Raw genomic sequence first — 12,256 nt, forward strand, 5'->3', positions numbered from 1 at the left:
TCTGAACTCTAATGTAATGGGCGTTGACGTTAAGAACACGGGAGTGTGCATACTTAGGGCCATTAAAGGATGAAGCCTCACATGACTGTTTCCCAAACATGAAAACAGACTCAGAGAAGGCAAGAATTTGCTTAAAGCTCATATATCTGTTATATATTGGAGGCACACCAATATAGACTTGGCTAGATCCAGTGTTAAATCCAATCATTCAGGGACAGTTTAAGCTGAGAGTACCGTAAGTATGTTCTGGAACTGGAGGGGAGCTGATTGCATGGCTGACATTCTACAGGTCATGCATATGGGTAAATCAGAATGATTACTCATCAAAAGTAGAATTGTAGATACCTGATATCCCATATATGTCCATACAATTATATGTGTATATATACATACATATATATGTGTATATATACATACATATAAATGTATATTTTAATATTACTTAGTAGATAAACAGGCTTTCTTTTTCTGCTGAAGATGTTGGGAAATGGTGGACAAATGAACATTTTTGTTCATGAATTATACTGCAAGAATGGAGTAATCATTTCTGAGAAATGACACATGGTATTAAAGTCTTTAACAATTATTAGAGAATGGTATACAAAGGTATCCAGCTTATATTCCCTTCTTATTCTCCCCAACTTCTCCCATATACATCCCTCCCCCCCGTTTCGTCTCTTCTATCTATCTATCTATCTATCTATCTATCTATCTATCTATGTAACTATCTATCTATCTATCTGGAACTGTCTCAAGAAAGCAGCTGCCTTGGTTCTCTGGTTCTTACCATCTTTCTCATCCCTTTTAAGTGATATTTTTAAAGCTTTACGTGCAGAGTTTTGTTGTAAATGTATTAACTATAAGTGGGGACCATACAATTTGAGCTCTGTACTAAGACCATTTGTAGGTTTCTGTATTTTCCTCCCTCTGTCTCCTGCCCTGCAAAAAAAAAATTAAAAAAAAAAATAATAGTGACGACAGGTAACAGCTACACCTCTCTCTCCCTGTGATTATAAGGATAAGTATTTAAAATGAAGTTAGGAATTAACTGGTTTAGAAGACTGGCTGACTAAGTGGTCCTCTAGGTTCTACGGCCTCACCAGCAGAAATGACACTTTTTTTTTCTAAATTAAAGTTTCTAGATATATACTGAATGTCAATTATTATTGGTGGTATTCTCAAAAGAAAAAGTCTTAAGACTAGCATGTTTGTATTCTGGAAAAAGAGACTCCTTTAAGGAGAATAGTTTACACTTCAGTTATCTAGAATATTCCCACTCATGCCTACTTGCAAATTTACAAAAATTAAATATAATGTTAAAACACACACACACGTGTGTGTGTGTGTGTGTGTGTGTGTGTGTGTGTGTGTGTGTGTGTGATGTATCTGGCCATCCTAATATTTAAGGAATAAAATATTCATTTTATTCTAATAAAATGGGACTCTACCCCTTGGATAAAATAATTCCTCAATGGTAAATTTTGGTTTAAAAAAAAAGAAGAAGAAAGAAAGAAAAGAAGCAACAACAATAACAAAACCCCAAAAGCTTTAAAGAATAGGATTCTTGGAGTTCATAGTCAAATGCATCAATGTGTAGGGTGCATACAAGATGGCATTTTTATTTTCTCTCATACTATATACATTTTTGTTGTACCTACAATTACATTTTAAGTCATACTTATCGAAGTCTGGCTGTAGAGTGCAGAAAACATTCATTTTAAAATAGAAATTATCATTAAAACTTTCTAGTGTATTTTCAACTTGACTTGATCAACTATTCTACATTCTCCCAAGAAAAGGCCATGCTTAGGATTTCAAAGCTGCCACAGGCAGTTTTTCCCTGTGAATTTCATTTTCATTTGTTATAGTGCGCTATTCATATGTTCAGCTGCAAAAATAAAATCAAACTAAATAGTAACAACGACTCAGAGGAAGCAGCTCTTGCCAAACTAAGGAATCTCATTTGGTGACATGATGTTTTGTATTTATTATAGTGTAGATAAAAGAAGCTCAAGTAAATGGCAATTACCCACCCCCCCAAGCAAAGCCCGCAGTAGTCCTCAAATGAAAACAGTGTGGCCCATTATCAACAGGCCATGGCAAAACTAGCAACCAGATTTATATTAGTTTTATTTTTACATTTATACTGGACACTTAGTGTAAGGCACAGAAACTTGGAGAAGTTTTTTTGAAAAACACGAAAATAGCAGAAAGGTTGGTGAGAGCCCCCTCCCTCTTCTGAAGCCGAGCACTATCAACCACTCACGACAGGAACTCTGGCAAGATTGTTGTCACGTCTTTGGAACTGGAGGTTTTAAAAATACTTCTTATCCTTGGGGGACTCTTTAGCTACAGAAACTCCATCTTGTGCTAAGCTAAGTTCCCAGCTACAGCTCCAGTTCCCAGAGATGGCTTGAGAGGCGAATGTTCAGGACGCATCTAGACCACCACGTTGTGTCACCCTATGCTTTGTTGCTTAGCACCTAGCAGAGACCAAAACCTAGCAGTGGCTAAACGAGCTCTAATACTGGCCTCCCTCCACCTAGGCCAAGCTATCAAGGAAGCCATCTGAGATACTGGACAGAGGTACCCACTTAAGATCCCAGGTGTGATTCTCCTTAAGGTGCCAGGTATGCAACACATTGGAACATACACTGTATGCATGTATCTGATTGGATGCCCCACCCCTTATCTAATTTGTGATTTTTTATATTTATTTATTTATTTTTATTTATATATTTTTATTATATATATATTTTTTTTTATTTTTTTATTTTTATTTTTGCTTTAAAAAGTTGCCCTGTTCTATGCACTATGACACAGTTTGGATCCTGAACCCAGCTGTTTCCCTGATTTATCAGCTTTTGAATAAAGATGCTTTTTGTTGGTTTGAACTTGGTTTTTTTTTTTTATAGTGGATTAGTTTCCAAATCCTCAGACCCCATCACTTCTGTAAGGGAATGATGTTAGTGAGAATATACATGAATGTAGTGAGTATTTAAAAAAATATGGAAGGATGAGTAGAGCATCCAAAATATAAGTAGCATCTTATTTAAGAGTATAAGTAACAAGAATAAATTCATTAAAAAAGAAGAAAGAAAAAAATTACAATATCTTGAGATAATATTCTAAAGTAGGTTTCTGGTAGAGAGATTTTTACAGTGAAAGCTAAGTAGGTCAGTTTTCAGGTTGTTTGGAGTCAGACCATTCCCATGTAAGGGTTTGTAACCTGCCACTGCTTAGGGATGTGTTTCCAAGCTGTGTCTTGTTTGTGTAAAACCACAAAACTGAAGGGAGTTTAGGGGGAAAACTGCAAGTAAAACTTCCGTGGTGAATAATCCGAAAGCTCACATGGGTCTTTGAAGCAAACGCTTCAAGCATCATTGTCCTAATTTAAGATGTCCATTAAGTGGCGATGTGGAGAGGAGTAGAGATTATTTCCATTTATCAAATTTCACTTCCCTTGAGACTTGTGTTTTCATGAATTGTTTTACTTAAGTCTTGTATTTTAAAGAGGAGAGACACTCTCCTGTTGAGAAGTCTCTATCGTATCATTCTTGTATTCTTTACCAAAAAATACAGATGTGGGGTTATTGAGATCTCAGTTTTCAGGGCTCCGGTTTACTCGTGATTTACCTATGTTTTATCAACTATTTATCATTTATCAACCACGGACATCAGGAATAAATCATTTGAGGAGCAGTTCTTGTAAGCTATTTGCATTGAGAAGGGACCATTTCAAATGAAAAGACAAACATCTTAAGAACAGATCAATTGGGCTGGAGCGATGGCTCAGAGGTTAAGAGCACTGGCTGCCCTTCCAAAGGTCCTGAGTTCAATTCCCAGCAACCATAGCATGGCTCATAATTATCTATAATGAGATCTGGTGCCTTCTACTGGCCTGTAGGTGTTACATGCAGGCAGAACACTGTATAGATAACAAATAAATCTTTTTTTAAAAATCAATCAGCACTTATTTTTGCTTTTGTTTCAATACTCTGGGTTACAAACCCTACTCATTTTAGGATTTCTGTATAGCCGAGATCCTCCATGGCAACTCGACAAACAGAGTTGTTGTTCTACAAACATCTCCGGTCCCCATAGATGTTGCCTTCGTTTACAAACCAAGTATAGCAGAGATGATTTGGGCTTCAGTCCAAGACCTGGAGATGACTCTACCGGAGAGTGTTCAGTCTATCACATGAGCTTTAAAAGCACAGCGCCACCTCCTGCCGGAAACAAAAACTGAGATGCGGCAGAACAATGAGAAACTGTGGGGAGGATGAATTCAGTGTCCCGCACCTCCAGGTGGGTACAGGGCAGCACCTCCGCGGGGCAAAGAAGGACCTGTAAGTAGAGGCAGCTTCTAACAGTAAGCAGTGAGGAGACTGGCACCTCTGCGGTCGAGCTGGGATTGACTCCACCGGGGACCTGGATGGGGCTCCTGAAGTCCACAGGAAGGTCATTAGTAAACTCAGCGCAAGTACCAACCTGGACATCCATCCTGTAGGACGGTGCTGCGTCCAGCCTCTCCTGCTCTGCTGCTTGGGCGAGTCATTAGCGCAGCAATGTAATACAAACCTGGGAGCATTTATTCAACATTGTATCCACAGCAAAGCCATAGGGTGGTCGCCAAGATCCTCACCGTATTTAAAGATACCTGACTTTAGAGATAAGGTTAAGTAGAGTGTGCTAATCATATTACTATATCTATGTCTATATCTATATCTATATAAAATATCAGATTCTATATAGTAATTATATAGAGTATAATTATATCAATAATGCTGGAAAGAAAAAATACAATATTTTCATAAGTCTCTTTATATAAATAATCAAAATCGTAAGGATATAGCCATATAGTTATTTTTTTTTAAAAATCTGCCATTCAATGATAACATATTTTAAGTGTGTGTATGTGTGTTTTCTAGTTCTGAGAAATGCTAGAGTAATATACCTGGATGAATTAGAGTGATATTAACTATGAAGTTCTCTGGAATAATTTCATATAACAAGAATAAAAGATGAGAAACCCACAATCATTTTTATATTTTTTTTCTTTTTTGTCTACTGTAACTTAACAAGGCAAAGGTTTAATTCTCTCTCCTCTGCATTTTTGTAACTATGACCATTTGGCTTTCTAAATGGAAAATTCAATTGTGGATTTTTCCCAGGCAAAACCAAACTGCCTTCTTAACTTCGTATACTTGGCCTATTGATAATATATAGCAAGATGGGCCATTAGGTAATTCACTTGCAGAAAGGAATTCTTTCTTTCCTGAATTAGCAATTTCATAATTATGTGAGTCATACTGGCCTAAAAATGTAAATAATTCTTAGCTTGTAGGCCTCACAAGTATGAACATTAGCAAAATCAGGAAGGAACTAGTAATGTGTTTTTGAAAAAAGCAATTAATTTTTAAAATATACTTTAAATTAAAATATAATCACACTGCTTCCCAACTTCCCTTTCTTCCTTCCAACCCTTCCTAGCTGTTCCCCTCAAGCCCCTCAGATTGCCTCCCACGCCCTCTCAAATTGATGACCTTTTATTCTTTATTACTGTTATATAATTATACACATAAATATTTAAAAACAACCTGATGGGCCCATTTTTGTTGTTTGTGTGTATCAGGAATGAAGCTTTAAAATGATTTAAGACACATTGTGGTCAAAAGACAATTAAGTGCAGTTTAGTCTTGCAAGCTTTGCTGTGAAAGTGTAAGAGTTCCTACAGAGCCCAGTGCTATAGGAATAAAACTTTCCCTCCCTTCTCCAATCCCCCTCAATCCTCCTCTTTCACATCCCTGCTTTCTTTTTTCTGTTCTCTTTGCACATTTTCAAGTTTAAATTTTTGTGTTGTCTTTTATTCATTTTCCTGTTTTATAATTAGTATAATTTTCTTCCAAATATTTCAAATGGATGGTGGCTGTTTTTTCTCTTATTAGAAGACAAACAAGCTACAGAAAACTACACTACAGAAGAGTGGCTATGGCTTTTCTGTTTTGAGGTAGACCATGGAGTTCTACTCATAGGACCATCAGATCCTATATGCAGGGTTGCTTCTGATCTTAATGTGGACACAGCCATCCCTAACTATGGGGTTTTGTGTTTCTGTCAACACTTTCTCAGCACTTTATGAATAATCATGTTCTACCCTCAAGGGAAGGAATCAAGGTACAACCCTTGGCACTTTCAACACATTTGAACTCCTGCATCAGCAAATAAGAATGGTCTTTGATGATTTGTCTTGCACGGTAGTCATACTGGTGACGTGTATACTTATATTTCTACCGAGAAGGACACACAGTATGGGTGATGAAATTAAATTATTTATGATAACACAAATGTCTTAAATTATTTTATTTTTTTACTGTGTGCCCTTCATAACTTCACTGAGTATTTACTGCATCTAAAATATCCCATGGGCCAGGAGCATCATCATAAGTATGTACAAAAGATGGTTGCCTCCTCCTTGGAGTGTAGAATACAACGTTTTTCTTCCCGTCACCATAAATTAGCATGTCTAAGCCTTTTCAGGAAAAATTATTTCTCTCTCTCTCTCTCTCTCTCTCTCTCTCTCTCTCTCTCTCTCTCTCTCTCTGTGTGTGTGTGTGTGTGTGTGTGTGTGTGTGTGTGTGTGTGTGTGTATGAAGATGCACAAGCGCATGCGGTACCCACAGAAGCTAAAAGAGGGCAGTGCCCTGCAGATGGAGGTTCAGGCATTCTACAGCCACAGTAAGCGCTAGGATGCAAATTCTGGTCCTATGCAAGGTCAAGTGCTCTTAAATGCTGAGCCATCTCTCCAGGCCCCAAATTTGCCTTTCTATCTTGTTTATGATCATTGTCTCTAGTCCCGTTACTTTTGTCTTACGTTATCGTTTGCTAAGCAAGTTTTAGAAGTAAATCCCATGTATATAATGTGTTTCCTGTTAAATATTGGGGGTTTGAGATCTCAAAGCAAACTGATCAAGTTTCATATAATTAGACAAAGAAAAATGAAAATGGGTATCATCAATAACTGCTCGAAATTGTTTGGCAGCATAATAGTATCCTAGTGTCTGGATGAGGTTAATCTACAGCAGCAGAGATCTTTTTGCTGTGTTTGACATTGATGATGTTGATACCATCCATTTTCCCACAGTACATGGTACAGCATTTTTCCTTATGAAAAAAAAATGATTATTGTGAGAAAGGCCAACTCTCCTCTATCAGGCTTGTTTCTTTAATTTCTTCACTTCATTCTTCACAGTACCCTTTCTCACTGTAACAATTTTACTAAAATTGCTCATTACTTCCTCTCCCCCATCAATACACTGAGAGGCATCTTCCTCTGGGTTCAGTTTGAATCAATCCTACATGCCTATTGGGAACATGAAGGTCATCGTGTCCGCAGATCTCTAGAGAAACCAGGAACGTTAAGCACACAGGATTACATTTCCAAGGGGAAAGATGTCAAGCCTGTTCTTCTGTCCAGAAAACTGGGAATTGGAGGTGATCCACAGCCTGGTGATCTGTGTTACCTGTTGGGCCAGGCCTTATCAAGCTCATACAACCAGGACTGGAGGGGCCTGTTAATCCAAATGACCCTTACAGTCAGTCACCTCCTGCTCCCACAAGCAGGACCTGAGGTGGCTAATAGCCAGATGACCTTTATGTTTAACAAGACCAGGGCAGACCTTTCCTTAGGCCCCTAAGCCAGCTCGGGCAGCTTATCTCCAGAACCCATCTACTTGGAAGAAATGGCATGCACCCTGAGTTGAGTTTCAATCTAATTACACTTCCTTGTACACCAGGGATCATATTAAACCAGGACACTTTTTTCAAATTATGCTATGTTTATATTAGTTGGGAATAAAGCATCATCATCACACTCCCCAAATCTCGATCGGGGTTGACAGGGTCTGTCCGAACTGAGTTTTTATTCCCGTCTCTTTGCAGTTCGCTTCACTGTCTGCCATGACCATCTCACGTGCCTTGTTTTCTCTTTATGTATTGCCATCTTGGACTAACCATGGACAAGTATCATAGACAACAGGTTTAACTGCGCCAGCTGCTCAGCTTCATAGCATCTGGCAGCTATCATAGAGAGTGCATGAAAGTAGTTTGTTACAAAGAGATCAATCATAGATGAATGGTAATGTGAAAATATCTCTTTTGCTTACCTCCCAGTGTCCATTTGAAATTCCCCAAGACTTCACCTTCCAGACAATGTGTTCTTTATTTCCTTACCTCAACAATGATTTGGGGACTGGCCATTGGGCGCTCACACTCCCAGTATATAAATTAACTCTGGAGAGCCTCACTTCTCTATAGTATAGAATAAAAAGAAAATCAGGGGAAGGAATGCTGGGAAATAGTATGTCCGCTGATGGGCCTCCCTTTTAGTACTTACCCATTGCATTTCATTTAATATGAAATTAATTCAGAGAGCTGTGTTGATCATTCCGTGCCATTAGCATAGCCAGAAACAGTGGGTTACCAAGGCCATACGATGGTCCAACCATTGTTAAAATACAGAGTGCTCTTTCTTGGTTTCATTCCCTACTCCAATTACTATCATCTTTGTGATGCGTTCAGAACAAGGAGATGTTGGTGGAGGACGTTCTCATATTCGGGGTTACCGTGATGCCCCTCTTCACACTTAGTTAAAACTGACCTACTTGTCAGTCCATGGACTGATAGATTGCAGTCAAGATCCCTCAAAGTTTGCAGGTTTCCACGTCACTTAGAAAAACATTCAGTGTTCAACGGGCCTAGGGTCTTTTCTTCAGTGAGCGACTTCAGTGCAGCTCCTGAATAGGGGGAGGGCTGATACAGGTAGGGTTTCAAGGTGCAATTAGAGTCTACCTCTTTTGAACATTGACATTTCCTAACATCTGTTCTTGAAGCCTCGTGGAATCCGAGCTACTCAATGTGAACCATACCCTAGCTTGTCCCCATTTATGACATGGGGTGGGTGTCAGTATTTGCCACCTGTCGCAATGCACAGCCATATCACAAAGGCTTGATATGCCAGAGCCCTGTCTTTTAGTCCCCCGCCCCCCACTATTACTCTTTGTGTTTTTCTATGCCAACCACCTGCCACACTCCCACTTTCACAAAAAGCAAGGTGGGCTCATCTTCAAATGAGACATATTATTCCTCAAGGGACAGAAGAAATAATGGCCCTCACAGATGGGCTGCAGCACATGCCTTCGTTGAATATATAATCGTGACAAATAGAGGATGGTAGCAGCAAGTCGCTAGCATCTACTTCAATTGTGTCACAGCAAATGCTTTAAAGGCAGGGAGCAAAGGGAGGTTATTTCAAGATGACAGAAACTTGGGCAACTACCTTCTGCATAAAACATGTGCTTGGCAAAGACACTTCACTTCGTTGTAACATGTCTGAACAGCTCAAATGTGTGACTGCAAGCGAGAAGTGTTTGTTTGCCATTCCAAACACGTTCACTTTTATGACTGTTGTAAAACAGGCCTGTGTCAATTCTTAAGCCTTTCCTAAATGTTTAAGGATGATGTTGCAAGTTTTCAGGGTAGCTTAATAGAAATAAAGTGGATTTATCAAATGATGTCAGATACGACAAGCATAAACCTCCAGCTTAGATTCCAGTTCCCTGGTGCTTGGCTTTATGGATAGAAGATCTCCATGTGCTTGCATTCTGTCTTGGAACTAAGTCGTATTTCTCAGTGTCTTTGCCATGTTTTGTGAACTAGCTAACATTTAATTTTCGTATAAGAAGACAGTTCTGCGCATCAGTCCTCTTTATCAATTGTAAGTGGAACTCAGACCCTCCCCTGCCCTAAACCCCATTGAGTCTTTGTAAGAAAAGTGTGGACACGAAGATCATAGACTCATGAGAATTTACTCACAGATTTCAAGTAACTTTGTACTTCTCTGCCATCTTAAATCAAAGTTTAGTGATTAGCATCTTAAATTCTCTATGATCTTTCTAGTCCCAGTAAATAAATACAAAAGATGGATCACTGAATTCAATGAGAGGATACATTCAGAATGCCAGTAACGTTGCCACCAAATGCTGCTGGTACAAACACAGGCTTGGGCAGCGGTTTGTGGGTTACAGGATTGCTTCCATTTCCACCGGGATCTCAGTTAATATGAATACATATTTAGTGGCCTTTTTGCCAGCTCTCGTTATCTGGAATATTAACATATTATATGAGAGGGCAGAGTAGTAGAGCATGGGTGTTTATCACATCACTGAGGTTACAGACCGAAGACATAAATGCTGTGTTACCTTCCTGTATGTCTCATCTGTTTCAAGATAGTTTTTCAAATAAGCAATAGAAATTGGAATTTCAGAGAACTCGTGCAAGAAGCTAGTAGAAAGGGTCAGTTATTTACTCTGGTAAGGTAATGTACGAGACTGTTTTGAGAATGTAGATCAAAGAGAGTTGTTGTTTTAATAAACTTTGTACTATTGGTGCATCCTGTGACATAAATTGTGAATGAGCAAGTGCTGTCAGATGACAGAACCTAAATTCTCTGGAAAAACCTGGTATCCTGGAAAAACTTTACTATTTAACAAAGAGCCAAGGAGACATTTTCTGTCTTGAAAGTATATTTATTGCTTAAAAATGAATGTTCAAAGGATCTTGTTGGGTCATTCATTCATTGGAATTAAAACTAGATCCTAGTCTATAATATGTGTGAGGTGTGTGTGTGTATATGTGTGTGTGTGTGTGTGTGTGTGTGTGTGTGTGTGTGTGTGTGAGAGAGAGAGAGAGAGAGAGAGAGAGAGAGAGAGAGAGAGAGAGAGAGACAGACAGACAGACAGACAGACAGACAGACAGAAAGACAGAGAGACAGACACAGAGAGAGAGACAGACACACAGAGAGAGAGAGAGACAGAGACAGAGAGACAGAGACAGACAGAGACAGAGAGACAGAGAGAGACAGACATACACATACACACACAGAGAGAACAAATGTAAATGAGGGTAGAACATAAAATTCAGAAAAAAGACAAAGATAGGCTAATACCAGGTAATGAGGAAAGACAAAATATTGACAAAAAGATACATGAGTAATGGAAGAAGTTATAATTTTTCTAATTTTTATTTTTCTAATTTCAACTCTGTCATAATTTCTTTTTTCATAGCAGATAAGTAAATTAAACAATATTCAGAGTACTGAAGTAGTAATACCAAGAACAATAAAAAAAAGTAAGATAAATACAAAGCTCTATGGCCTAGGGATGGCCATTCTAATTGTATAGAATTTCACTGAAATATACAGAGTTTGAGTCTGGATTAATTGTCTGATTGACTTTCTTAATCCATCTGTGTGGTGTTTTTATTTGTGTGTCAATTAGAAAAGATGGATTTATTTTAAAAATAGAAACATGCAGTGGCAATACTCAAATCCTAGTGCTGCTACTAGTTTGAGCCTACAGGTTTTAAAAAGTGAAGTCAGTTGTCCGTCTATAGTTTGGGAATTTGACTGTACACTTGCAATTTATTTTTGACTGGGTAAAAGAAAGCAAAATTGTTAAAAGTAAATACTCAAATGGAAATTTCTGTAGAGTTTTTTTTGACTTTGTGAACACTTTAGATTGTTCTAAAACATTTTGTTTTTTCCTAACACTAATTTATATTACCTCACAAATCTAAAATTGTGTACTCATATTACATGTTGTTTTACTGTTAAGTTTATAGGAAATTCAGACAACTCACATATTTCACAACATGAGAAAGGGGAGGTTGGGGTATTTAATAGTGTTAGAACTGGCTCATGAGTCCTATAACAATGATCCACTTGAAAAATTTCATGTCTTGTTCTTCACTTTCAAGAAGGTGAGGATGACATCTCTCAAATGCCTACCTGAAGTCTAGTGTATGATGTCAGGCGATTTTTTTTTCTATCTTTCTATGTGGATTCTGATAAGCAGTAAGATAGACAGAAGGAGAGGGAAAAAATGTGGGCAGGAACTGAAGTTCAAAGAAGATCGGAGATGCTGAAAGAGATGCCTAAGGAGCAAGCTGTGGAGATAAGAGAAACGGTGAGGCAGTGGGAAGCAAGAAAATGAGAGAGCAGAGGAAGCTAGGCCCAGTGGAGGTGATGATAAAAGGAAAGGCAGACACTGTGTCAAGGACCTTGGAAAAACAAAAGAGAAATAACACGATCAGAAAAGCCTGGCCTCAAGAGAATATTTAAAGTATATAATCTAATATTTACCAGATTAAAAGGCAATATAAAAACCAACTGCCTTATTTGTAATCAACACTTCAAGAT

At 38.2% G+C, this 12,256-nt stretch overlaps 1 protein-coding gene across 1 annotated transcript in view; it reads left to right on the forward strand.

Moving 5' to 3' along the window:
• Positions 1–12,256, forward strand: part of PCDH15 (protocadherin related 15) — a gene marked incomplete at its 3' end in the record, with an annotated part of 1,334,501 nt that overhangs the window by 655,084 nt on the left and 667,161 nt on the right. The window lies entirely within an intron of this gene.

The sequence above is a fragment of the Acomys minous genome (genome assembly GCF_964271855.1).
Source record: "Acomys minous genome assembly, chromosome: 13".
Classification (NCBI taxonomy): Eukaryota; Metazoa; Chordata; class Mammalia; order Rodentia; family Muridae; genus Acomys; species Acomys minous.